We start from the raw sequence: 25,015 nt of genomic DNA on the forward strand, positions 1-25,015 counted from the left end.
AAACCCTGACTGTCTCAGCTGACAGGGTGAAGCACTGCAGAGTGAAAGGAACAAAAATATCCGGAGTAGGGAAACAGATTAGTCTGAGATGTGTTTGGAACAGAAAGCAGGAACTTGCAATCTATAGCACCTTGCCCAACCTCAGGACGTCCCAAATAGCTTTACAGTGAAGTTTTTTTTTTGAAGTGTGGTCACTGTTGTGATGTAGGAAACCCGGCAGCCTGTTTTGCGCACAGCAAGATCCCGCAAACAGCGATGTGATAAATGTCCAGATAATCTGTTTTAGTAATGTTGGTTGAGGGGTAAATATTGGACCCAGGACACTGGGGATAGCTCCCCTGTTCTCCTTCCAGTGGCCGTGGGATCGTTTACATCCACCTGCGAGAGCAGACGGTGCCCTCGGTTTGACATCTCATCGAAAGACGGCACCTCCGTCAGCGCAGTGCTCACTCAGTACTGGCACCAGGAGTGTCGGCCTAAATTTTGTGCTCGAGTCTCTGGAGTGGGACCTTCTGACTCAGAAGCGAGAGTCAGACACACTGAGACACCTAGAAGTTGTAAGAGAGCTGAGGAGTGGTGTCCAGCATGATTGAAAAATACGAGGACTGACTCTGATTCTTCGTGAGGGGTTTGATCTGTCGGCCGGCGGACTGTCCATCGTAGGCCTGGTGTGGCTCCTGGGAGTGGTGGGAGGGGCAACTGAAGGGACGTGTCACCTCCCGCCTTGGTTACCGATCTCGCAGCACGGACTTGACGTGACACGTTGACAGGCACTGTCAGGCACCTCGCACCCTCGAGGACAGCCGCGGGCGAGGAGTGGGGGAGGGGCGATCGGGGCGGGCCAACGACACAGTGACCTTTATTCCCCCTCCCCCCTTCTCCCCTCAGACAGCGGACGTGGGACTGACTGAGAACATCGGGGACAGTGGGCTGCGGTTCGAGGTGTGGTTCAGGCGGAGGAGGTCGAACGACGCTTACATCTTCCAGGCCGATTCCGCTCACGTCAAGCAAGCGTGGACGAGAGACATCGCCCAGATCCTGTGGCGGCAGGCCTCGAGAAATAAAGGTGAGGGTGGGGGGCGGTTGGCGCATGGGTGGGATGTGGGAAAGGTGAATGGGGTTCCTGCATCCACTGATTGAGGGGTCTCGTACATCTGAAGTTCGCTGACTCACACTTAAATCACCTGGAGGTTGCGTAAATAGAGAAAGTCAGAACTCCAGAGGGTGAAAGGTCAGTGCCTGACCCACTGCCCCCCCCCCCCCCCCCCCAACTCCCAGACCCCATCAGAGAGAGGAGGCCTTTATCCACCTCAGTCTGGGGCTGGATTTGACTCCTGGGTCCCCAGAGGTCAAAAGGTCAGTGCTCTAATCAACCGAGACCCCCTTCGCAAACTGACCCCTGCGCTTTCTGTGGCTCGGGTTCCGCACCAGCCTCAGCTTCCTAAAACCTCTGAAACTTCTCCCTTCCAGAGCTGCGACTGCAGGAGATGGTTTCCATGGGGATGGGAAGCAAGCTGTTCATGAATGTGCAGGGTTCCGATAGCGCCATCAGCGAGCCAGCCATCGGCCGTATCGTGACTGGAAAAGGTAGGAGTGTGGATTCCTGGCCTGAGGGACCAAGGTCGGGCACCAAAGTGTGACAGGCAGCAAGTGCGTGTCGGCATAGGGACTTCCTACTGCAGGCAGATGTATCTGTAATACATGAAAAAAAAATCCTATGTCTGAGCACACTTTCAGAGTTAGCTTTTTCCATTCGATATTCCTATGGTCACGTTTATGCTGTCAATTGCCTATGTAAACATGTCACGGTGTAATGACTCTCCCGCCACTGACAGCGCTGTAGACACCACTTTCCACCCCTCCCAGCTCCTCAGCCTGTACTGCAGAGAAGATTCTTGACACTCCAAACCAACTCAACTACACAGTACAAAGTACAGCACAGAAACAGGACATTCAGCCCAACAGGTCCATGCCGGTGTTTATGCTCCACACGAGCCTCCTCTCACCCTACTTCATCTCACCCTGTCAACATATCCTTCTATTCCTTTCTCCCTCGTGTATTTATCTACCTTCCCCTTAAATGCATCTATGCTATTCGTCTCAACTACTCCATGTGGTAGCGAGTTCCAGCATCTCTACGTCTACCCTATCAAACCCTTTCATAATTTTAAAGACCTCTATCAGGTCTCCCCCCTCAGTCTTCCCTTTTCTAGAGAAAAGAGCCCCAGCCTGTTCAGTCTTTCCTGCTAGGTATAACCTCTCAGTTCTGGTATCATTCCAGGAAATCTTATTTCGAACCTTGTCCCGTGCCTCTATATTCTTTTAATAATATGGAGACCAGAACTGTGCACAGTGCTCCAAATGTGGTCTAACAGAGGTTCTATACAAGTTTAACAAAACTTCTCTGCTTTTCAATTCTATCCCTCTAGAAATGAACCCCAGTGCTCTGTTTGCTTTTTTTAATGGCCTTATTAACCTGCGTCCCTTGTGTTAATGATTTGTGTATCTGTACCCTCCGATCCCTCTGCTCCTCTACCCCATTTAGACTTCGCTCCTTCCCAAATTTGCCGGAGCGTTTCTATCTAAAGTTAAATAATAATTGACAATAATATGGAAAAAAAAAAGAAAATAAGGTGCAAATTACGCCTGCATGCTCTTGGCCCATTCATCCCCTGTCCTGGATCCAGTCTGGGGCTGGATTTGACCCGCAGGTCCCAGAGGGTGAAAGGTCACTGTCTGACCCACTGACCCCACCCAGTCCCCCATCAGCGAGAGAGAGAGAGAGACCTTCAGCCCCCTCTGTCTGGGGCTGGATGTGACCCCGCCCCCCCCCCCCCCCCCCCCCCGGGTCCCAGAGGTGTTTGCTTCAACATTGACTGGAATGTTCTGATCCTCGACCCTCCCACATTTATTTCCTGCCGTCGATGAGTTTTTTTCCAAGTAAACACTGAATCTCGAGAGAGGAAATCACTCTGAAAAGGGTATTTCCGCTTGGTGAAAGGGGCCATTAAAACCTGCAGTGGAGAAATTCTGACAGCACTCTCCCGCCTGGCGATCCCTGGATTGTGTGCAATTTAAAGGGCACCGTGGAGTTTTCTTTGTCTCCGGACGTCCATTCTTTCAGCAAGGGTGCTTCTTGTAAGGCTGCGGCAGTGTAGTGTTTATGGTGCAGGACCAGCAATCCAGAGGAACGGACTAGTAACCCAGGGAGCGCAAGTTCCAATCCCATTGCAGTTTGAGTATTTGAATTCAGTTTTTTTTAAATCTGGGAAGTAAAGTACAGACCAGTTGAAGGGCAGAACAGGCTCGAGGGGCTGAATGGCTTCCTCCTGTTCCTGTGGTCCTAATAAGCTCCGTGGCCTCGGACTCATAGAAACATAGAAGATAGGAGCAGGAGTAGGCCATTCGGCCCTTCGAGCCTGCTCCGCCATTCAATGAGATCATGGCTGATCATCCAATTTCAGTACCCTGTCACTGCCTTCTCCCTATATCCCTTGAGCCTCAAGAAATATATCCAACTCTTTCTTGAGTATATTTAATGAACTGGCCTCCACTGCCCTCTGTGGCAGAGAATTCCACAGGTTCACCACTCTCTGGGTGAAGAAATTCCTCCTCATTTCAGTCCTAAATGTCCTACCCCTTATCCTTAGACTATGACCCCTGGTTCTGGACTCCCCGACCATCGGGAACATCCTTCCAGCATCTAGCCTGTCCAGGCCTGACAGAATTTTATAGGTTTCGATGAGATCCCCTCTCAATCTTCTAAACTCCAGTGAGTATAAGCCCAATCGACACAATCTCTCCTCATACGTCATTCCTGCCATCCCAGGTATCAGCCTGGTGAATCTCCGCTGAACTCCCTCCATGGCAAGAACGTCCTTCCTCAGATAAGGCGACCAAAACTGCACACAATACTCAAGGTGTGGTCTCACCAAGGCCCTGTACAACTGTAGCAAGACATCCTTGCTCCTGTACTCGAACCCTCTTGCTACGAAGGCCAACATACCATTTGCCTTCTTAACCGCCTGCTGCACCTGCATGCTTACCTTCAGCGACTGGTGCACAAGAACACCCAGGTCTCTTTGCACTTCCCCTTCTCCCAATCTATTGCCATTCAAATAATAATGTGCCTTCCTGTTTTTGCCACCAAAGTGGATAACCTCACATTTATCCACATTATAGTGCATTTGCCATGTTTGATGTCTGCCGTTGCTGTTTGATTATCAGCCACCGGGTGGTGACATTGCCGTGTGAAAAGATCGGCACCTAACGGGGTCGCTCCGCCACCTACTGGCAGCCTGGTACTGCAGGCTTTTCAATCACAGCAATACTCAGTTTGACACAACCGAGCTGGGGGCTAACAATGGATCTCAGCACCCCTTAGGTAACAGAGGGGGAAAATCTGCTGCCCCCACCCCCCCACGCTAACTCAACACAGACCGGAGGGGGGGATGGAACCCTGGCTCTTCCTACCCTGTGCGGGGCTCAGTATCCATTGTAGCCCCCCCCCCCCGCACCTCCAGTCCCTGTCCTCGCTGCTGCTGCAGGGGCCCCTCAAACACAAGGCCGGATGCTGCTCCCCAGCCTGGCCGGAGTGGTTGGCACCACCTCGGAGCACATCGCCTTCCCCAGCCCACACGACACCCGTGTCTTACGGGCGTGACGCCGGGACGGCGACACGCTGCGTTGCAACCCCACGTTCTCGTGCTCTCTGCGAGGGAAAGGCTTCAATTCATATGAGGCCCTCATTTACCATCAGGAGCCGGCTGAAAGGCTGATCGCAGACAAGCCTGGAAATGACCGTTAAATATATTGCATTGACACAGCGCTTTTCACCACCTCAGGATGTCCCAAAGCACTTTACAGCCAATCGGGTACTTTTTTGAAGTGTAGTCGCTGTTGTAACGTAGAAAAAAAGCGACAGCCCAATTTGGGCACAGCAAGATCCCACAAATAGTTAAGTGACTCCGTTTACCAATGATATTGGTTGAGGTCCTGGGTAATCTGCATGCTTTCGTTGATCTCATTGAAACTTAGATGCAGGAAGGATGTTCCTGATGGCCGGGGAGTCCAGAACCAGGGGTCACAGTCTAAGGATAAGGGGTAAGCCATTTAGAACTGAGATGAGGAGGAATTTCTTCACCCAGAGAGTGGTGAACCTGTGGAATTCTCTACCACAGAAGGCAGTAGAGGCCAATTCATTAAATATATTCAAGAAGGAGTTGGATATATTTCTTAAGGCTAAAGGGATCAAGGGGTATGGGGAGAAAGCAGGGACAGGGTACTGAGTTTGGATGATCAGCCATGATCTCATTAAATGGCGGAACAGGCTCGAGGGGCCGAATGGCCTACTCCTGCTCCTATCTTCTATATTTCTATGTTTATGTTTCTAATTGGAGAGCTCTTCAAAGAGCCGGCACAGGCACGATGGGTCACATGGCCAGCTTCTGTGCTGTGAGATTCTGTGGGGGTTATTTTGGTCAAAGGGTGAAAACAGGCACTAAATGGGCGCTGTGCTACTAAGAAAGGCCTGTTTGAAAGTCTGGATTTAGCACACGGTTTCGGTTCTAATTGATGATTATCGTGATCTGAACCTGCCTGCAGGCGCTAACCAGAATGCTGCAGGTTTAGCACTCAAGTGCTGATTGGATGCAATTTTCGTGGAGCAGGGTGTGTGGGCTCCTCGCACCCACTTCCGCTGCACAGAGCGGCAGGTTTCAGGTTGGCTCAGGGACCGAGGGAGAGGGCGCACAGGTTCTCGGATGCGGCACTGGAGGTCCTCCTCGTGGAGGAGGTCCAGAGTAGGCGGGATGTCCTGTACCCGCAGGGCGGGGGAAGGAACCTCGCCCTCCTGTCCCTCCCTCTCTCCTGCAGTAGCTGGTGCTGCTCTGCCTGGCCTCATGTCCTCCGCACATTCCTCGTCCAGACCAAGGGGGGGGCCCCCTAGCAATATGGCGATGACCAAGGACTCCCTTTCTCCTGGTGACTCCTATAAAGGTGTCCAATAAGGTGGAGTGTCACAGCACTTGCTCTTTTTAGGTGAAGTCCTCAGTTAAATATATTGCATTGACACAACGCTTTTCACCACCTCAGGACGTCTCAAAGCACTTTACAGCCAATCAAGTACTTTTTTGAAGTGTAGTCGCTGTTGTAACGTAGAAAAAAAGTGGCAGCCCAATTTGGGCACAGCAAGATCCCACAAATAGTTAAGTGACTCAGTTTACCAATGATATTGGTTGAGGCCCTGGGTCATCTGCACGCTTTCCTCGATAGAGAACATGATCTCATTGAAACTTATAATATAGCGAATATAAGCCTAATCAACCCAATCTCTCTTCATACGTCATTCCTGCCATCCCAGGTATCAGTCTGGTGAATCTTCGCTGTACCCCCTCCATGGCAAGAACATCCTTCCTCAGATAAGGAAACTTATTAGTCCCACTCTTCCCCTGCTCTTTCCCCGTAGCCCTGCAAATGTTTCCTTTTCAAGTATTTATCCTGTTAAGTATGTGTATTGTATTGAACAATTAACACAAAGACTTAAACGTATAACTCAAACAGGTCTTTACTGGTTGGAGGTACGGACTGCACATAGGTCTTTACTTCATGCCCACAGGCGGGAACTGAGGGGAGATCAGTACCCACAGTACTATTTATACCCCATGGCCAGGAGTGGTACTGCGTATCACTACGCCCTACAAGTAGTGCAGTCCTGTCCATAGGTTCAAAGTAGCACACATATTACATACACAACATTCCTCCCTTCTTAGCTTTACAGTCATCTCCCCATTTAACATAACGTAATAACCTATATACATATATAACTTCAGGTTTACATAACAGAATAACATAGATACATAGATAACTTCATGTCAAAACAGATCACAGATTCAGTCTCTGCGGAAAACAGTTCACAGATTCAATCTCTGTGGTGTAGTCGGTTCACGTTGCTGGAGTGACTCATTCAATAGTCCTTCCATGGATTTAACAGTTTGAACTTCCGAACTGAATTGGCTCCGTTCGGAGGGACCACGTGTGTGATCTGGTAGAGGTAATAATGGTTCAGATGGGTCATCTTCTGTTTCGACTTTTCCTTTTCTGCTTCTTGGAGACTCTCTGGGCTCCACTGTCAGCTGCCAGCTGCATGCGCAGTTCCTCCTTCTCTTCCTCCTTTTTCCGTAGTAGAGCCACCTTCTCCCGATGTTCCGTAGACTTTCGGTGCTCCTCCATGATTTCTGTATGGTGGGAGTCGAAGTTACAAGTTGGGCAGGACAGGACATAGTAATATTCGGTGTCGTCCTGATCTAGGCCAGCGAGAGGGTCTTCTATTTCCTCCATACCCAGCTGGGCGTTAGCCAGCTTTTGTTCCAAGTCCAGACATCTTTCCTGAAGAGACTTCTTCATGCGTACCTCTTCATCCAGCTTTTTCTGGGCTTTCAGCAAGTCGTTTACTAATGACCTCATTTGAGATTTTACTACTTCAACTTCTTTTGGAGATTGATTGATCGGACTATTCAATCCCTCTACCGGAGCAGCTGTTTCAGCGGTCTGTTGTTCTACGTTGACGTGAGTCAGCGTACTTTTGGCATCCAAGGGCTGCTCTGTTGCAGTCATCTCAGTCTGTGTTGCCACCTCAGCTCTTCCAATAACCTTTGAGAGCTCCGAACCCCTTTCGTTTGAATATTGAAGTTCGTGTTCAAGTTTTTCCCATTTCAGAGTCCTGTCCTTCAGCATATGCAGGAGTTGGCTGACCGTTAACTCCTCTGACATCAGACGTTTTGTGTGCTCCTGCTCCATTTTCTCCATCAGCTGCTTCTGTTGTCTTTCCAGATTCTCCAACTCTATATCAAAGAACTCTTTCGTTGCATTCAACTCTTGCTCAAAACGGCGAAGCATTTGTTCTAATTGCTGTTGTAGTTTGAAATGGAGTTGAGTTCGAGCCCGGTGTCCCTCAGAAATGGGCACATCAGTAGACTTGCCAGACTCAGAATCCACAGTTAAACTATGTTGTTGTTGCTCAGTGGAATTCTGTGCTGAAACTTTGTCTTTTGCACCTGAGTTGGGCTTACCATCATCCGTTCCAGAGTCTGGGCCGACTATCTTCACCGAGTTCTCACTCGTTATTGTTTGTAGGAAATGCCAGTCCATATTCATTTTCCTAATCCACTCCCGTCCTAGTAGTGGAGAACCTCCTTCAGATATCACATATAAGTCCATTATTTGACTGTCTTCGCCCTTGTGGACCACTGCAACCTCTATTTTCCCGATGGGGTACACTCTTTGCCCCGTGTATGTTTTCAATATAATCCCCGTATCCTGTAGGGGAATATGTTGGAATAACTTTCCGTAATCTTTCTTATTTATGACCGTCAATGCCGATCCAGTGTCCAATTCCAGTTTTACTTGGACTCCTTCTATCTGAAGAGTGACCCAAATTGTCTGGAGGTCTGCACCCTTACCAGCGTTGAGTACTCTTAAGCTAGCCAGTTCATTACTGCTAGCGTCTGAATCGGACTCCTGTTCGGTCACCTTGTGTACCTTTGCGTATTTTCCTTGCGGTGACTTCTTGTTGCTGGTCTTCTTCCCTGACCTGCATACTCTAGCTATGTGTCCAAGCCTACCACAAGTTCTACATTCTTGGTTTTTAAACCAACACTGGTTCTGATCATGCGTTGTCTTTCCACAATGATAACATTTGCCAGAACTCACACCCAATTTGTGTGCACTGAGCTCCGGTGACCGTAGCTGCATTACTGCCGTGCCTCTCGCTGCGGCTTCGTGTGCTGCTGCCATAGTGACCGCCTTCTCAAGCGTCAGCTCATTCTCCTCGAGCAGTCGCTTTTGTGTATCCTGTTTAAATAAACCACACACAAATTTGTCTCGTAGTGCATCTGTCAGTCCCGTTCCAAACTGGCAATATTTCGCTAATTTACGCAATTCCAGCAAATATTCAGCATTGCTTTCATGCTGTAGCTGCCTTCTGTCGTAAAATTTTAATCGTTCCGCTAGCATCAGCGGCGTGGGGTTTAGATGATCTTTCAGGACAGTAACAATCTCATCGAACGTCTTATCCGCCGGTTCATCTGGTGATAACAGGTGTTTCAATTGCCCGTATGTCTTCGCACCCATTAAATTTAATAATGTTAGAGCTTTATCTTGGTCACGAATTTTATTGGCCTTACAATAATTTTTTACTCTTTCAACATATATGGCCCAATCTTCGAGGTCACTATCAAAGGTGCTAATATTCCCGTGTTTAGGCATTGTAGATTTGCAATTTCTCAGATTTTATTTTCTTTACTTGTTATCAAAGATGGCGGCTTCCCGCTCTTGCCGTCGTCCTCCGCCCACAAAATGGCGGTTTTCCCGCGCTTGGCGGTCTTCACCCGTCCCCCGACGCCGTCTCCCTTCAGACCCCGAGTGCGGCCCTTATCTTCTGTGCGATCGATAGCCCGCGCTGTGCACCGCGGCTCTCGCACCTTGAGCTTCTGCAGCCGCCGCGCCTTTCAGTCCGAGTGCGGCCCTTATCTTTGGTCCCGATCGCTGGCCCGCGCTGCGCCTCGCACTTGAAGCGGCTCCCGGCCTCTGGCTCACCCGCTCGCGCGGCTCTTGCTCGCTCCCTCCCGGGCTCTGGCTTACCCGCTCGCGCGGCTCTTGCTCGCTCCCTCCCGGGCTCTGGCTTACCCACGAGGTTATGGAGGCTTCAGGGTCCGAATGCCTGTCGCTTCCAGTCGCTGGAAGCTGTCAGGATTTCTGCTGCCCTTCAGTTTTGAGTGGGGTGTTGAGGATTGAAACCTCTCTTCAACGTCCTGTCTTTGGACGAAGCCGCCGTGGAATAACTGCCGCAGGGTTCGAACCGACTCGTCGCCAGTGTTAAGTATGTGTATTGTATTGAACAATTAACACAAAGACTTAAACGTATAACTCAAACAGGTCTTTACTGGTTGGAGGTACGGACTGCACATAGGTCTTTACTTCATGCCCACAGGCGGGAACTGAGGGGAGATCAGTACCCACAGTACTATTTATACCCCATGGCCAGGAGTGGTACTGCGTATCACTACGCCCTACAAGTAGTGCAGTCCTGTCCATAGGTTCAAAGTAGCACACATATTACATACACAACATATCCAATTTCCTTTTGAAAGTTATTATTGAATTTGCTTCCACCGCCATTTCAGGCGGCGCATTCCAGATCACAACAACTCGCTGTGGGAAAAAATTCTCCTCGCGTCATCTTGGTTCTTTTGACGATTATCTTAAATCTGTGCCCTCTGCTTACCGACCCTTCTGCCACGGGAAACAGGTTCTCCTTATGTTCTGCCCTCGCAACGCGTTTCTATGCAGAGCTAGACAGATAGCGAACAACTCGATATCTTCCAATAAAATCACAAGGCTTGACTTTTCTTGTAACGCTTTACTGAACGATTCTAATTGTAAAACTGAAATACAACACAGAAATGGAAGCACACATTAGTATACAAGCGCATAACTGATATGTATACACAGATTTAGTTACGCCTGAGGAACACAGTACATTTAGTAAACTGGGAGGCATTCTCTTTAAATTAGCCCTGTACATAGTGTATCAAAATACAGCTACTAGTTAATCAGCTAGACAGAGAAAAGTTACAACTAAACATTTTCTACAACATGCAGTGCACACTAATCATCCATAGCATTCTAAAATACTTACAGACAAACAATTTCCAAGACTCAAGCATGGGGACAATACAACTGCCCGGAGCCTGTGCTGCTGAAGGAGCACCGTGGTGTAGGTCTGAGTCCCAGCGAGGACTCCACGAGGACTACGTAGCAGTCCTGTGGGGAGCGTGATGACCTCATCACGCTCGGTAGCGTTGTCCGCGCTTGGGGCGTCACGTGATGCGCGTGGTCGCGTTTCTGGCCGTGGAGGCTGAAGTCGGGAGCGGGAGCTGGAGGCCAGGCTGAGCCGATGCTTGCCGCGAGAGCGAAAGATCGCGTCGCTCCCGGCGGCTGGTAGATGTGGCCGAAGACGCTAGGCCGGGCTGTGCCGGCAGCCTTTCTGGAAGGCCGAGTCGGGCCAGCAGCCGCCTCACGCACGTCACGTCGTACGTGCCGTGACGTCAGCACGCTACGTTGTACGTGACGTGACGTCAGCACGCTAAGGCGCGTCTTAAAGGGGCAATGGCCCTAAACGGTGAGTTAAAGGGGCAACGGCCCTAACAGGTAAGTTATACATATTTAAGTAGGTTATGTACATACAGTAAGGTTAAGTTAGAGGGAGAGACAGCACACTCCCCGCTTGGTACAATTCCATTTGTACCACTACAGATACAAAATAACCTGGAGAAAACGTCCTTTGGCTGCCACACGCTCAGAGTCCGTTCTCTAGATTTCTTCGGAAAGGAGGACTACGATCTCTGAGACTGGCCTCGGAAACACCTTGACAGTCTCTTCCTTGACGGTCTTCACCTCCACCTTGCGGACCCTCTTGTCCCTGCTCGGCAGAGTTTTGACGGCTAGTCCCACTGACCGTTCGTTTGTGTGCTTGGCTGTCTTTCAGCAAGACGACATCTCTCACTTTGACATTCGGCTTGTCTTCTGTCCATTTCCTACGGCTCTGTAGGGTGGGCGAATACTCTCCTCCCCATCTCTTCCAAGAAGTGTCTGCACGACACTGTACTTGCTTCCACTGCTTCCTGTGCAGCTCGGCCATGTCGAAGTTTCCAGAGGGAGCTGAAATAGCACTCATCTTTTGAGTCAGGAGCATCGCTGGGGTGGGGACTGCAGGCGTGTCTGGGTCGGTGGACCCCGGCACCAGGGTTCTCCTGAGCGAGCAGAGGCGCCCCGCAGCCTGCTCCCCGCTACTCGGAAGACGGCGTCCAGGAGGGCGAAACGGCAGGGGTGCCGCCCAGCTGTGTCTATCGTCCTTGGACCTTTCAAGCACTGAGCATCCTAGGCCATCTGTGCTCACAGTGGGGCCTGCCTCTTCCTCACAGGCAGAGGAGGTTGACCTATGATGCTGCGTCATGTCGTCGTAGTCCTCCTTTGCCTGGATCCTGTTTGGGCATGGGCTGAGACAGGATGTGCGACCGTTGCACGACACGTTTGCTTTATAGACGCTGACATCCGCTGGTTTGTGGACTGTTCCCAGGCAAACTCCACCCACGAGGACCCATCCCAAGTCAAGCCGCTGCGCATAGGGAGCATCGTGGGGCCCGTTGATGTGCTCACGTACCTTGTGCACCCTTAAGATGTCTCTTCCCAAGAGTAGGAGGATTGGAGCGTCCGGGTCCACAGCTGGAATCTTATTGGCAATTGGCTGTAGGTGGGGCTGATGGCGTGCGACCTCTGGGGAGGGGATTTCCGTCCTGTCCTCTGGCATCATGTCGCACTCAATCAAGGTGGGGAGGGGAAGCTGTAGTTTCCCATCCATGGACTCGATCACGAAGTTCCCGACTCTCCTACCCGTAGTATCTGTTGTCCCTGCACAGGTTTTTAGCGTGTACGGAGCGGTGCTGGCCTTGACGTCGAAGAGATTGAAGAATTCCGTCTTCGCCAGGGACTTGTTGCTTTGCTCATCGAGCACTGCATACATTTTGATTGCCTTCTCCTTTCTCCCTGCAGGATATGCTTTAACCAAGCAGATTTTGGAGCATGAGCGTGGGCTGCTTGCATTTCCGCAAACCTCTGTACACTTGGAGGTGACTGAAGATGTGCTTTCGCTTTGCTCCCCGCTATCCTCTTTGTCAACCGCGGCGCTCTCGGTGGTTGACGGAGGAGGACCTGGATGCAGGGCTGCTATGTGTTTTTCGCTGTTGCACTCAAGGCACTTGATTGTCGCCTTGCAGTCCTTTGCCATGTGCGTAGTCGACCCACAACACCTGAAGCAGATGCGGTTCTCTTTCAGGTATGACGTGCGCTCATCAATGGGCTTGTCTCTAAAGCTTCGACACTTTTTGAGTGGGTGGGGCTTCTTGTGTATAGGACACTGACGATCTGGGTCATCCACTTCATTCCCAGCAGAACTGGATTGGTTGACTGAGGGTTCGGCTGGAACCTCTGTTTTGTGCACACTCACAGAGGCTTTGTTGCTGTCCTTTGTGGGTTTCTCTGTTCTCGAAGGAGCGTAACTGCTGGAGGTGGAGAAAGCGAAACTTGGATCATTCCTCACCCTTGCCTGTTGTTGGACAAACCTGGAGAAGAGAGAGAAGGGGGGAAATGCCACTCCATTTTCCTCCTTGTACTTGGATCCCTTAGCTATCCATTTCTCTTGCAGATTGTGGGGGAGCTTTTCCACTATTGGGTTTACCCCGCGAGCCGTATCCAAATACGAGAGGCCGGTCAGGTAACCTTCTCCCTTGGCACACTCCAGTTCGAGGAGAATGTCGCCCAGTTCTCTGAGCTCGACATTATCCTTGTTGGTTAGCTTCGGGAAGTCCTCAAGCTTCTTGAGCAGTGCGTGTTCGATGACTTCTGGTGTCCCATAACAGTCGTTGAGACGTTGCCAAACCAGGTGGAGGCCTGCTGTGGGATTGAGGACGTGCGCTGAGCGAATTCTCTTCGCCTGCCTTGACGACTCGGCTCCGAGCCACTTTGTCATCAAGTCTAGTTCTTCTCTGGCTGACAGATTCAAGTCCTTGGTGGTACTCAGGAAGGATGCTCTCCATGACCAATAATTTTCAGGACGGTCATCGAATTCTAGGAGGCCTGAACTTAACAATTCTCGGCGAGTAAGGTACCTGGCGAAGTCTTGTGCGCCTTGCGGCTCGGGCGAGGACTGCTTAGCTGGATTGGCCGAGTGTTGTGGAGGTCTCTGCAGGTGAGTCTTACTCGTTTCTTCTCTTTTGAGCTCAGTGTCTCCGAAAACAGGCCGTTTGTTGCTGGGGTGAGTAGCTAGTTCTACGTCGAGATACCTGAATGTTTCCTTTGAGAACACTTTGGAGTGTTGTTGGACATACTCATTTGTACGTTGCACTGGACTGAGGGGCTGTTCCAGGTCATGTCTTTTTACTGTTCTGCCCTCGCAACGCGCTTCTATGCAGAGCTAGACAGATAGCGAACAACTCGATATCTTCCAATAAAATCACAAGGCTTGACTTTTCTTGTAACGCTTTACTGAACGATTCTAATTGTAAAACTGAAATACAACACAGAAATGGAAGCACACATTAGTATACAAGCGCATAACTGATATGTATACACAGATTTAGTTACGCCTGAGGAACACAGTACATTTAGTAAACTGGGAGGCATTCTCTTTAAATTAGCCCTGTACATAGTGTATCAAAATACAGCTACTAGTTAATCAGCTAGACAGAGAAAAGTTACAACTAAACATTTTCTACAACATGCAGTGCACACTAATCATCCATAGCATTCTAAAATACTTACAGACAAACAATTTCCAAGACTCAAGCATGGGGACAATACAACTGCCCGGAGCCTGTGCTGCTGAAGGAGCACCGTGGTGTAGGTCTGAGTCCCAGCGAGGACTCCACGAGGACTACGTAGCAGTCCTGTGGGGAGCGTGATGACCTCATCACGCTCGGTAGCGTTGTCCGCGCTTGGGGCGTCACGTGATGCGCGTGGTCGCGTTTCTGGCCGTGGAGGCTGAAGTCGGGAGCGGGAGCTGGAGGCCAGGCTGAGCCGATGCTTGCCGCGAGAGCGAAAGATCGCGTCGCTCCCGGCGGCTGGTAGATGCGGCCGAAGACGCTAGGCCGGGCTGTGCCGGCAGCCTTTCTGGAAGGCCGAGTCGGGCCAGCAGCCGCCTCACGCACGTCACGTCGTACGTGCCGTGACGTCAGCACGCTACGTTGTACGTGACGTGACGTCAGCACGCTAAGGCGCGTCTTAAAGGGGCAATGGCCCTAAACGGTGAGTTAAAGGGGCAACGGCCCTAACAGGTAAGTTATACATATTTAAGTAGGTTATGTACATACAGTAAGGTTAAGTTAGAGGGAGAGACAGCACACCTTATTTACTCTATCAAAACCCTTCATGATTTTGAACACCTCTATCATATCTCCTCTTCACCTTCTCTGCTCCAAGGAGAACAACTCCAGCTTCTCCAATCTCTCCACATAACTGAAGTCCATCATCCCTGGTAGCATTCTAGTAAATCTCTTCTGCGTCCTCTCCAAGGCCTTGACATCCTTCCCAAAGTGTGGTGCCCAGAATTGGACACAATACTCCAGCTGAGGCCTAACCAGTGTATTATGAAGGTTTAACATAACTTCCTTGCTTTTGTATGCATGCAGATAGTGCAGAGAGGAGGAGGGGACAATTAAAATTAATCTGATTGATCTTTTTATCTTCAACATACACAGGAAAGACCATATCGGAGTGAGCGGCTGGTCGACTGCCCGACGGACAACTCGGAAAGTCACGGGGGAGGCGGAAGAGCCGCGTGTGGAATCTCACGAGCTGGGAAGAAGTCGGGGGGGGGGGGAGAAGGGAGGTGCGCCCGCGAACAGCCCCGGCAGCTCGCCGAAACCTGGGGCCGCGGACAGACAGACCAGCGGCCGAGGTCGCAACTGGCGGCGGTGGAAGCGGAGACAAAGAAAAATAAATCCGCATCAAAAAAATGTAGTTGGCCGGCGACATCGAGGATCGGGTAGCTCCCGCGCCCTCCCTCACCACCTCCCTCTGCCATGACTGCAGCGATCGCTACCAGCAGCCGGAGATGCCAGCCAGCCTCCGTCGACCTTCTCTAACCTGCTGCGACATCACCTCCAGTGCCCAGGGCCAGTGGCTTGGCCACTCGCCTTTAAGAACTGATGACGAGGTGGATCATTTTTTTTTGTTGGCCAAAAAGAAATATATGTTATACAGAATGTTAGCGGATAAATTTATGAATTCAATAAGGGACCCCTGGACCTCGGAGGGGTTTGTCCTCACGGACTCACCTTTGCAGAGTCCATTCTTGGAATACAAGCTTTGATTCCTCTGAAGCATTCCCTCCTGTTCCTCCTCAGCTCCATATTCTCCCTGTCCTACACACTCTTCAGCCGTGGCTCAGTCGGTCTCACTCTCTCCTCTTGAGTCAGAAGGTCGTGGGTTCGAGTCCCACTCCAGAGACTCGCGCCCCCCTAATCCAGGGCCGACACTCCCGCTGCCCATGCTGAGGGAGTGCTGCACTGCCGGAGGTGCCGTCTTTCGGATGAGACGTTAAAACCGAGGGACGCCCCGTCTGCTCTCTCAGTTGGGACGTAAAAGATCCCACGGCCACTATTGGAAGAAGAGCTGGGGAGTTCTCCCTGCTGTCCTGCGGCTCAATATTTATCCCTCAAAGAACATCACTACAATGGATGATCTGGGGTCATTTATCTCATTGCGGTTTGTGGGACCTTGCTGTGTGCAATTTGGCTGCCGGGTTTCCTACATTAAAACTGTGATTACAGCAGCAACAAATTGCATTTATATTATACTCTTAACGTAGTAAAATATCCCAACAAGGCGCTTTTCGGGAGCGTTATCAAACAAAATTTGACGACACAAATTAATTAGCTGACTGTAAAGCGCTTTGGGACGTCCTGAGGCGGTGACAGGCGCTGTGTAAGTGCAAGTTCTTTCTGATTTTCTTTTTCTTCCTCCCCCCACTGTACTGAAATCCAGGCCCCTCGCACCCTACCCTCTCCTACTCCCAACTCCTCCTTTCTCCCCTCACTGCATGTTTTTAAGCGTTGGAGCAAATGACACAACTTGCATTTCTCTGGCCGTCCTTAAACGCTTCACAGCCAGAGAAGAATCAGTCTCTGTTGTTATGCCGGCACCACGGCAGTCATTTAGTGCCCAGAATGAAGAGCACGCGATGAAGGATCGGTTAATCTGTGTTTTTTGGTGATGTTGGTTTGAGGGTGGAATGTTGGCCCCCAAGACACCAGGGAGAACTCCCCCTGCTCTTTTTCCAATCGCGGCCATGGGATCTTTAACATCCACCTGGTACAGGCAGACGGGGCCCCTGGGTTTAACAACTCATCCGAAAGACGGCACCTCCCGACGGTGCAGCGGAGCTCCCTCAGTACTGGCACACCGGGAGTGTCGGCCCTGGATTATGGGGCTCGAGTCTCTGGAGTGGGGACTCGAACCCACGATCTTCTGACTCCGAGGGTCCCAGCGGGGGGGGAGGGCGGTAGATGGGCTACAGTTGTTACTGAGCCCCACACCAAGCAGGTTCCATCCCCTAGAAAGCGGGTGTGTGTATGCACTCCAGGGGAGCTCAGGGCCTGGTCGCGGCTGCAATCCCCTCCCCCACGAATACCCTACTGGCATACACTGCGCTCAGACATGAAGAATTTGCCACTGGCGGCGTGGGGTGGGGTGGGGTGGATGACGAGGCAATGGGCGGTTGGCGCCCACGGATCCCGAACTTTGGCGAGGAACCAGCTTGCGCCCATGATGACTGCCTAGCAGGGAACTGAGCACTCCCAGCCCGTGAGCAAAGGGAGACCGCGGGGCCAGGGGTGGGTGGGAGGCTACCCTGACTCCGTGCGTGCGCTGGGGAACATAGAGCTGGAACATTCGCCCCAGTATCGAATGAGCAAACGTTTTGGAGAGTCCTAAATTTATCGTGACTAAAAGGGATGCTCCATTTTTATAAAGAGATAGAGATGTGTTTTAAGGACAAAACATGTAAATTAAATAAACATTTGGAAAGGACTTTTGATTAGTGCACGTGTATGTATACCTCTATTTTGTCATTAAGTCTCAATGCCTGAGGACCACCCCAAACTGCACCGGTTTCACGTTTCCGTGGCCGCGCTGAGGCAGTTGGCCATTTTGTTGCCCATTCAGCAATGAATGCTGGGTCGTTATTTACCATGATCTCAGGCCCCACTAGCAACTGAGCTGGAGCCTGAACACGTTTCATTCAGAACTTTACATCCCAGCTGCCCCTTCCTCCATTTGGTTGCCAGGTGCCGGAGGTGAAAGGTCCATGTCAAAAACCCCGCTGGCCACCCTCCCTCCCTCTCCCTCTGTCCTCCCTTCAGGTTTCTGCCAAGTGGGCGACCTTTCATCCCGCCTCGGTCAGGGCCTTCTCCAGAGGCTTCCGGAACGTTCTCCCCAAACAATGCTGCCTCCTGGTCGCCACGGCAACCCTGTGTTGACATCAACAACGCTTGACGCCAGTGCTACAATAACACAATGCTGGAAAGACCAAATCTGATGAAAGAAATAAAACTTCATCTAAATGAGGGCCAAACATTGTTGCTATAGTTACTGACAATACGAAACACAGGTTTAGTGGAGCAGGAGTCATGAGAATTGGCTTGTATAAGCTGGAGGAAGTACATTGTGTCCAGTTTTTATATTATTTGGTTTGGGGATGTGGGTGACACTGGCAAGGCCCCATTCACTGCCCAGCCCCAGTTGCCCTGAGGGCATTGTAGGGGGTTTCTCTTGCTTGCTCTGGTCTCCTGCCAGGCTTCTTGCAATAATTACCCGTGAGTGGTTCGACCCACTCGCCCCTACGGTTCTAGACCTTGGACTTAGGTGCAGGGAGCTGTAGTGCAGAAAAACTCAATAGGCCAGGTCGAATAGCACGAAATGGATGCCTTTATTGAACAGTTTGCAGCATTATAAAATACATGTCATATGCACAGATTAAAGCAACTACAAGCATGCACACATCTATAAACTTAACTCTATAGAAATGGGGAACACACGGCACATCGTGAAAGGGGTAACACATTACAATTACCCTTAACCCCCTCCCCTAGACCTAACTAAGTTTCGATTTGAGGGACTCGGGATCATGCTCACCACTTTAAGAATTGCGAAAAAGGCTTTGCAGCCTTTCGACACAGCTTTCCGTCGTCACGTGGGTTTGGAAGCTTCTGGCGCAGCTTGTTTTCCTCTTGGTTCTCCTGCGATGTAGGCAGCCGGTACAGCCTTGGTGAGCGCTCGCCACGGATGGATCCGTTTCCGATGTGATTTTTAAGAACTGGATGCACACGGATGAATCCGTTACCGATGTGATGTTGAAGAAGCTGGGTGCATCCTCCGGGACCTGAGTGTCTTCTTCTCCGGCCTGGGTCGTCGATGATCTCCCGACAAAAGTACCCGGGCCTCCCTCGTCGTCTTCCCGTCGTGGCCGGGCCTTGCCTGGCCGAGCTGGCTTCCAAGCCGAATTCTTCTCGTCGTCTTCTCGTCGTGGCCGGGCCTTGCCTGGCCGAACACCGAACACGTTCCGAACCGAAATTGTTCCGAAGGTCCGAACCAAAGTGCTGTAGTTCCGATGGAGTCTATCCCGAAGCGTCTTTGAACCGAAGGAGAACTCACTGATGGACTTTACTCAATCCACAGTTATACTTTTTTTGGAACATTCTTATCTCCCGCCAAATCATAGTCCTGTCTTTGTAATAATTTTGGCGGGCAGAACTCTCTGCAGGGGTGTTTTGTCTTCATAACGGGAGTCGGTGATAGCTGAACTGGCCTTCCTGGGCCGATAATGTCTTTGCTTTGTTACCGTAACTTGGTTTGTATATTGATCGGTCTGGAGATTGCCCTGGATGGCTGTTAAACGGCTTCTCTTTGTACAGTGTAATGGGTTAAAGCGTTCGTTCAATTGTCCGCCCATTTCTTGATGGGTCTCATCCTGCCACCCAAATCTGTCCTGTACTTATAATCTAATCAATATGTATGCTCAGTTCCATGAGTTTCGGCTTCCCGAAACTGGTTTTCGCGGGCTTTTAATGCCCTCAATCCACAAGCCTGTCTGGCTTGCAGTAACAGAAATTCAAATGGTCCCAGAAGCTGGTCACGAGGTCTGGCGGCCATTTTGTGTGCCCTTTTATCAAAGGTTTCTCTGTAAAAGCTTCTTTTGGTCAATAAAGCTGTTTTATTAACCCTATTTTCCTACATGATTATTTAATGAAAATTTCGCGAATCTTACAGCATTGACCTGGACCAGGGAGTGGTGACAGGTTCCCTCCCCTGTAGGCCCAGACCAGGGAGTGGTGACAGGTTCCCTCCCCTGTAGGCCCAGACCAGGGTGTAGTGGTGGGTTCCCTCCCCTGTAGGCCCAGCCCAGGGAGTGGTGGCAGGTTCCCTCCCCTGTAGGCCCAGCCCAGGGAGTGGTGGTGGGTTCCCTCCCCTGTAGGCCCAGCCCAGGGAGTGGTGGCGGGTTCCCTCCCCTGTAGGCCCAGACCAGGGAGTGGTGACAGGTTCCCTCCCCTGTAGGCCCAGACCAGGGAGTGGTGGCGGGTTCCCTCCCCTGTAGGCCCAGCCCAGGGAGTGGTGGCAGGTTTCCTCCCCTGTAGGCCCAGTCCAGGGAGTGGTGGCAGGTTCCCTCCCCTGTAGGCCCAGCCCAGGGAGTGGTGGCAGGTTCCCTCCCCTGTAGGCCCAGACCAGGGAGTGGTGGCAGGTTTCCTCCCCTGTAGGCCCAGACCAGGGGGTGGTGGCAGGTTCCCTCCCCTGTAGGCCCAGCCCCCTGACTCGTGGTAGGTTCCCTCCCTGAAGGACATCAGTGAACCAATTGGGATTTTAACTATAATCAGGCTGCCTCCCACGTCATAATTTCTGATACCGGTCTCACAAATCATCGGATTGTATTGAATTTCGGTTGCACAACTTGCTCGGCTGGGGTAAGCTAACTCAGCACAGACCTTGCGGGGGGGGGGGGGGGTGGTGGTGATGGAACTTGGGCTCTTCCTGCTCTGTGTGGGGCTCAGTAACAATTGCAGCCCTGCCTACCAGCTGCCCCCAGCTGGGATCAGCTCACTCAGCACAGACTGGAGGGGATGGAACCTGGGCCCTTCCTGCTCGGCGTGATATTCGTTGTACAAATCCGCAAGGCACGGGAAATCGCTCTTTAATTTTCCATCCCGTTGTGTTTTCTGTGCTCGAGGTCCCCTTTTCCCCGCCTCCTTTAACCTGAACCCCAGCGAAAGGTACTTAAAAGAGCGCCTCACGATCATCCTATGGGATTTTCCCACCTAAGTCAAGAGGAACTTTCAAAAGGGAAGTGGATATATAATCAAGGAGAAGAAAACGTGCAGGGCTATGGGGAAAGAGGGGGAAGTGGGACTGATTGAATAGCTCCTTCAAAGGGCCGGCACAGGCACGATGGGCCGAATGGCCTCCTTTTGTGCCGGATTTTTCTATGATTCTATGAAGTGATGCGGATTCCCGTTGAAAGGGGAAAAGTAAAGAATACAGTTTGTGTAGAATAGTGTTGCAAGACGGGGGCTTGGTTCTACACAGGCAGTGGTCAAGGAGAGCAGGGTGCAACATTGCCAGATATAATCATGGGACTAACCACAGGGTTGTAAACACTGCACGAAACTAAAAATGTTCTGGTCAACAGACGTGGCGAAAGAGCTGATGTTGTAAGATATCGTATCTGTGCAGACGGTTATTCCGCAGTAGGAACCACATGACTTAGGCAGCTGACGATGAGTTGGCCACAATAGACATGGAGTTATTGGCCCAGAAACTCGGGTCGGGGGCTTCCCGCGGGTGCAAGCCCCCGACCTGCACTTACCTAGCGCGCCGGCCGTTGAGCTGTGGGCCCGTGTGGGATTCCAATCCTGGGCCTCCTCCAGCTGCCGGCGCGCAGTGCTTGCGTATCCCAGGGGCGCAGTTAGTTCGATGCGTCCCCTGGGATCACGTGGGCCATGGATAGCCAATGGTAGCAGGGAATGCTTCATAAGTTTGACAGGGAGAGCTATCAAACCTATAAATACTATAAGCCCCAAAACATCACTAAAACCTCAAATAATTTTTTTTTTTAAACCACATTTTAAAAATAACTATAAATTACATGAAATAACTTTTAAACAATAATTTACATTTTTGAAAAAATTAATTACATTTTCTAACGGGGCTAAAAATAAACTTACCTTTCTTTAAAGTATTTAAAAATAATAAACCTGTGGAAATTTTTTTAAATTTTAATTAATTCACCACTTACCTTGTTAAAAGCAGGCCTTGCGCCTGCTTTTTAAAAGTGTAACTGCTGGAGACTTACCCTCCCAGAGAAACCTGCAAAAAAAACGTAAGTTCGATGCACACACACTGCCTCTCCGGTGTACGCGTTTCACCTGTCAACCCCTTCTTTCAGGGGAACGGAAGTGCCGGTTTCCCGCGCATGCGCAGTGCATGCACGAAACCGGCACTTCCATTGGTCCTACGGGTGAGTACCCCGTGCGTACTTAGCCATGGAGACCGGAATTTCTGGGCCAATAATCCTCAAAATTAGGGCAAGGGTGCACTTGGTATTAACAGGAACTGGGACAAACAATGTTGTAACATAGAATGTTTTAGAAAAGAGGCGGGAACAATATATAATGCGCCATTTGGATGTATAAACATCTGACAACCGCTGTAACAATTTGGAGAAGCTTGGCTTAGACAGAAGCAAGCTGTCTCCCCATGCGTGCGAATAAAGACTGCTTGAACTCTCGATATCAGACTTGTATTGAGTATTTAAAATAACTCCACAACACCGTGGTACAAAGATTAACATTGAAAACCCCGATCACAGTGCCCCAGCAAATGTGTAACGGATACCGGACACTTTTAGAATTGCATTTTCCATAGTGCCAGGCAGGTTTTTATGCAATATTCACACAGCATTTTTAATCAGACATATTTGTCCACGTTTCTCAAACCTTCATGAACACTCGTCAAGTATTGGATTCAGTGTTGTACAGAGGGGTGGTTCAAATATACTTATATATAAGGGAGAAGGTGTGAGAGAAGAAAGGGAGGGAAGGAAGGAGGGAGGAAGAAAGGAGTTGGCTAGGATGGATTGGGGAATGTTACTTAAAGGGTTGATGGCAATGGCAAACATTTAAAGATCGCATGGATGAACTACAGAATTTGTTCATCCCTGTTTGGCATAAAAATAAAACAAAAAAGGTGACTCAACCGTGGCTAACAAGGGAAATTAGGGATAGCATAAGATCCAAGGAGAGGACATATAAATTGGCCAGAAAAAGCAGCAAACCTGAGGATTGGGAGCAGTTTAGGATTCAACAAAGGAGGACAAAGGGATTAATTAAGAGGGGGAAAATAGAATATGAGAGTAAGCTTTCAGGGAACATAAAAACTGACTGTAAAAGCTTCTATAGATATGTGAAGAGAAAAAGATTGGTGAAGTCAAGCATAGGTCCCTTGCAGTCAGAATCAGGGGAATTTATAATGGGGAACAAAGAAATGGCTGACCAATTAAATACATACTTTGGTTCTGTCTTCACAAAGGAGGACACAAATAACCTCCCAGAGATGTCGGGGAACATAGGGTCTGATGAAAGGGAGGAATTGAAAGAAATCAGTATTTGTAGGGAAATGGTGTCAGGGAAATTGATGGGATTGAAGGCTGATAAATCCCCAGGGCCTGATAATCTACATCCTAGGGTACTTAAGGAAGTGGCCCTAGAAATAGTAGATGCATTGCTGGTCATCTTCCAAAATTCTATAGACTCTGGAACAGTTCCCATGGATTGGAGGGTAGCTAATGTAACCCCACTATTCAAAAAAGGTGGTTGAGAGAAAACGGGGAATTATAGACCGGTAAGCCTGACATCGTTAGTGGGGAAAATGCTAGAGCCCATTATAAAAGATGTAATAGCAGAGCACTTGGAAACAGTGACAGGATCGGACAAAGTCAACATGGATTTACAAAAGTTAAATCATGCTTGACTAATCTACTGGAATTTTTTGAGGATGTAACTGGTAGAATAGATAAGGGAGAACCAGTAGATGTGGTCTATTTGGACTTTCAAAAGGCTTTTGATAAGGTCCCGCATAAGAGATTGGTGTGCAAAGTTAAAGCACAAGGGATTGGGGGTAAGGTACTGACTTGGATAGAGAACTGGTTGGCAGACAGGAAGCAAAGAGTTGGAATAAACAGGTCTTTTTTCAAGTGGCAGGCAGTGACTTGTGGGATATCGCAGGGATCAGTGCTAGGACCCCAGCTATTCACAATATATATTAATGATGATCTAGACGAGGGAACTAGATGTAATATCTCCAAGTTTGCAGACGACACAAAGCTGGGTGGGCATGTGTGCTGTGAGGAGGATGCAGAGAAACTCCAGTATGATTTGGACAGGTGGGGTTATTGGGCAGATGCATGGCAGATGCAGTATAATGTGGATAAATGTGAGGTTATCCACTTTGGTGGCAAAAACAGGAAGACAAGATTATTATCTGAACGGCAATAGATTGGGAGAAGGGGAAGTGCACTGAGACCTGGGTGTCCTTGTGCACCAGTCGCTGAAGGTAAGCATGCAGGTGCAGTAGGCGTTTAAGAAGGCAAATTGTATGTTGGCCTTCATAGCGAGAGGATTCAAGTACAGGAGCAAGGATGTCTTGCTGCAGTTGTACAAGGCCTTGGTGAGACCACACCTTGAGTATTGTGTGCAGTTTTGGTCACCTTATTTGAGGAAGGATGTTCTTGCCATGGAGGGAGTGCAGCGAAGATTCACCAGACTGATACCTGGGATGGCAGGAATGACGTATGAGGAGCGATTGGGTCGATTAGGCTTATATTCGCTAGAGTTTAGAAGAATGAGAGGGGATCTCATTGAAACTTATAAAATTTTAACAGGACTAGACAGACTAGATGCAGGAAGGATGTTCCCAATGGCGGAGTCCAGAACCAGAGGTCACAGTCTAAGGATAAAGGGTAAGCCATTTAGGACTGAGATGAGGAGGAATTTCTTCACCCAGAGAGTGGTGAACCTGTGGAATTCTCTACCACAGAAGGCAGTTGAGGCCAATTCATTAAATATATTCAAGAAGGATTTAGATATATTTCTTAAGGCTAAAGGGATCAAGGGATATGAGGAGAAAACAGGGACAGGGTACTGAATTTGGATGATCTGCCATGATCTCATTAAATGGCGGAACAGGCTCGATGGGCCGAATGGCCTACTCCTGCTCCTATCTTCTATGTTTCTACGTTCAAAAAGAAAGACTTGCATTTATATAGCGCCTTTCCCGACCATCGGACATCCCAAAAGGCTCTGCAGCCAGTGAAGTACTTTTTGAAGTGTAGTCACTGTTGTAATGTAGGAAGCGC

At 49.9% G+C, this 25,015-nt stretch overlaps 1 protein-coding gene and 1 long non-coding RNA gene across 3 annotated transcripts in view; one reads left to right on the forward strand and one right to left on the reverse strand.

The window, feature by feature from the left end:
* Window positions 1-25,015, reverse strand: part of LOC147119527 (uncharacterized) — a 401,105-nt gene that overhangs the window by 64,259 nt on the left and 311,831 nt on the right. The window lies entirely within an intron of this gene.
* LOC147119528 (uncharacterized) lies at window positions 851-17,643 on the forward strand. The gene is made up of 3 exons (XR_015078037.1): window positions 851-1,066; window positions 1,471-1,587; window positions 15,312-17,643. It is a non-coding gene; the product is annotated as an uncharacterized LOC147119528 (long non-coding RNA).

The sequence above is a fragment of the Somniosus microcephalus genome, chromosome 4, assembly GCF_052327205.1.
Source record: "Somniosus microcephalus isolate GS21.2 chromosome 4, FLI_Smic_1.0, whole genome shotgun sequence".
In the NCBI taxonomy this organism is placed as follows: Eukaryota; Metazoa; Chordata; class Chondrichthyes; order Squaliformes; family Somniosidae; genus Somniosus; species Somniosus microcephalus.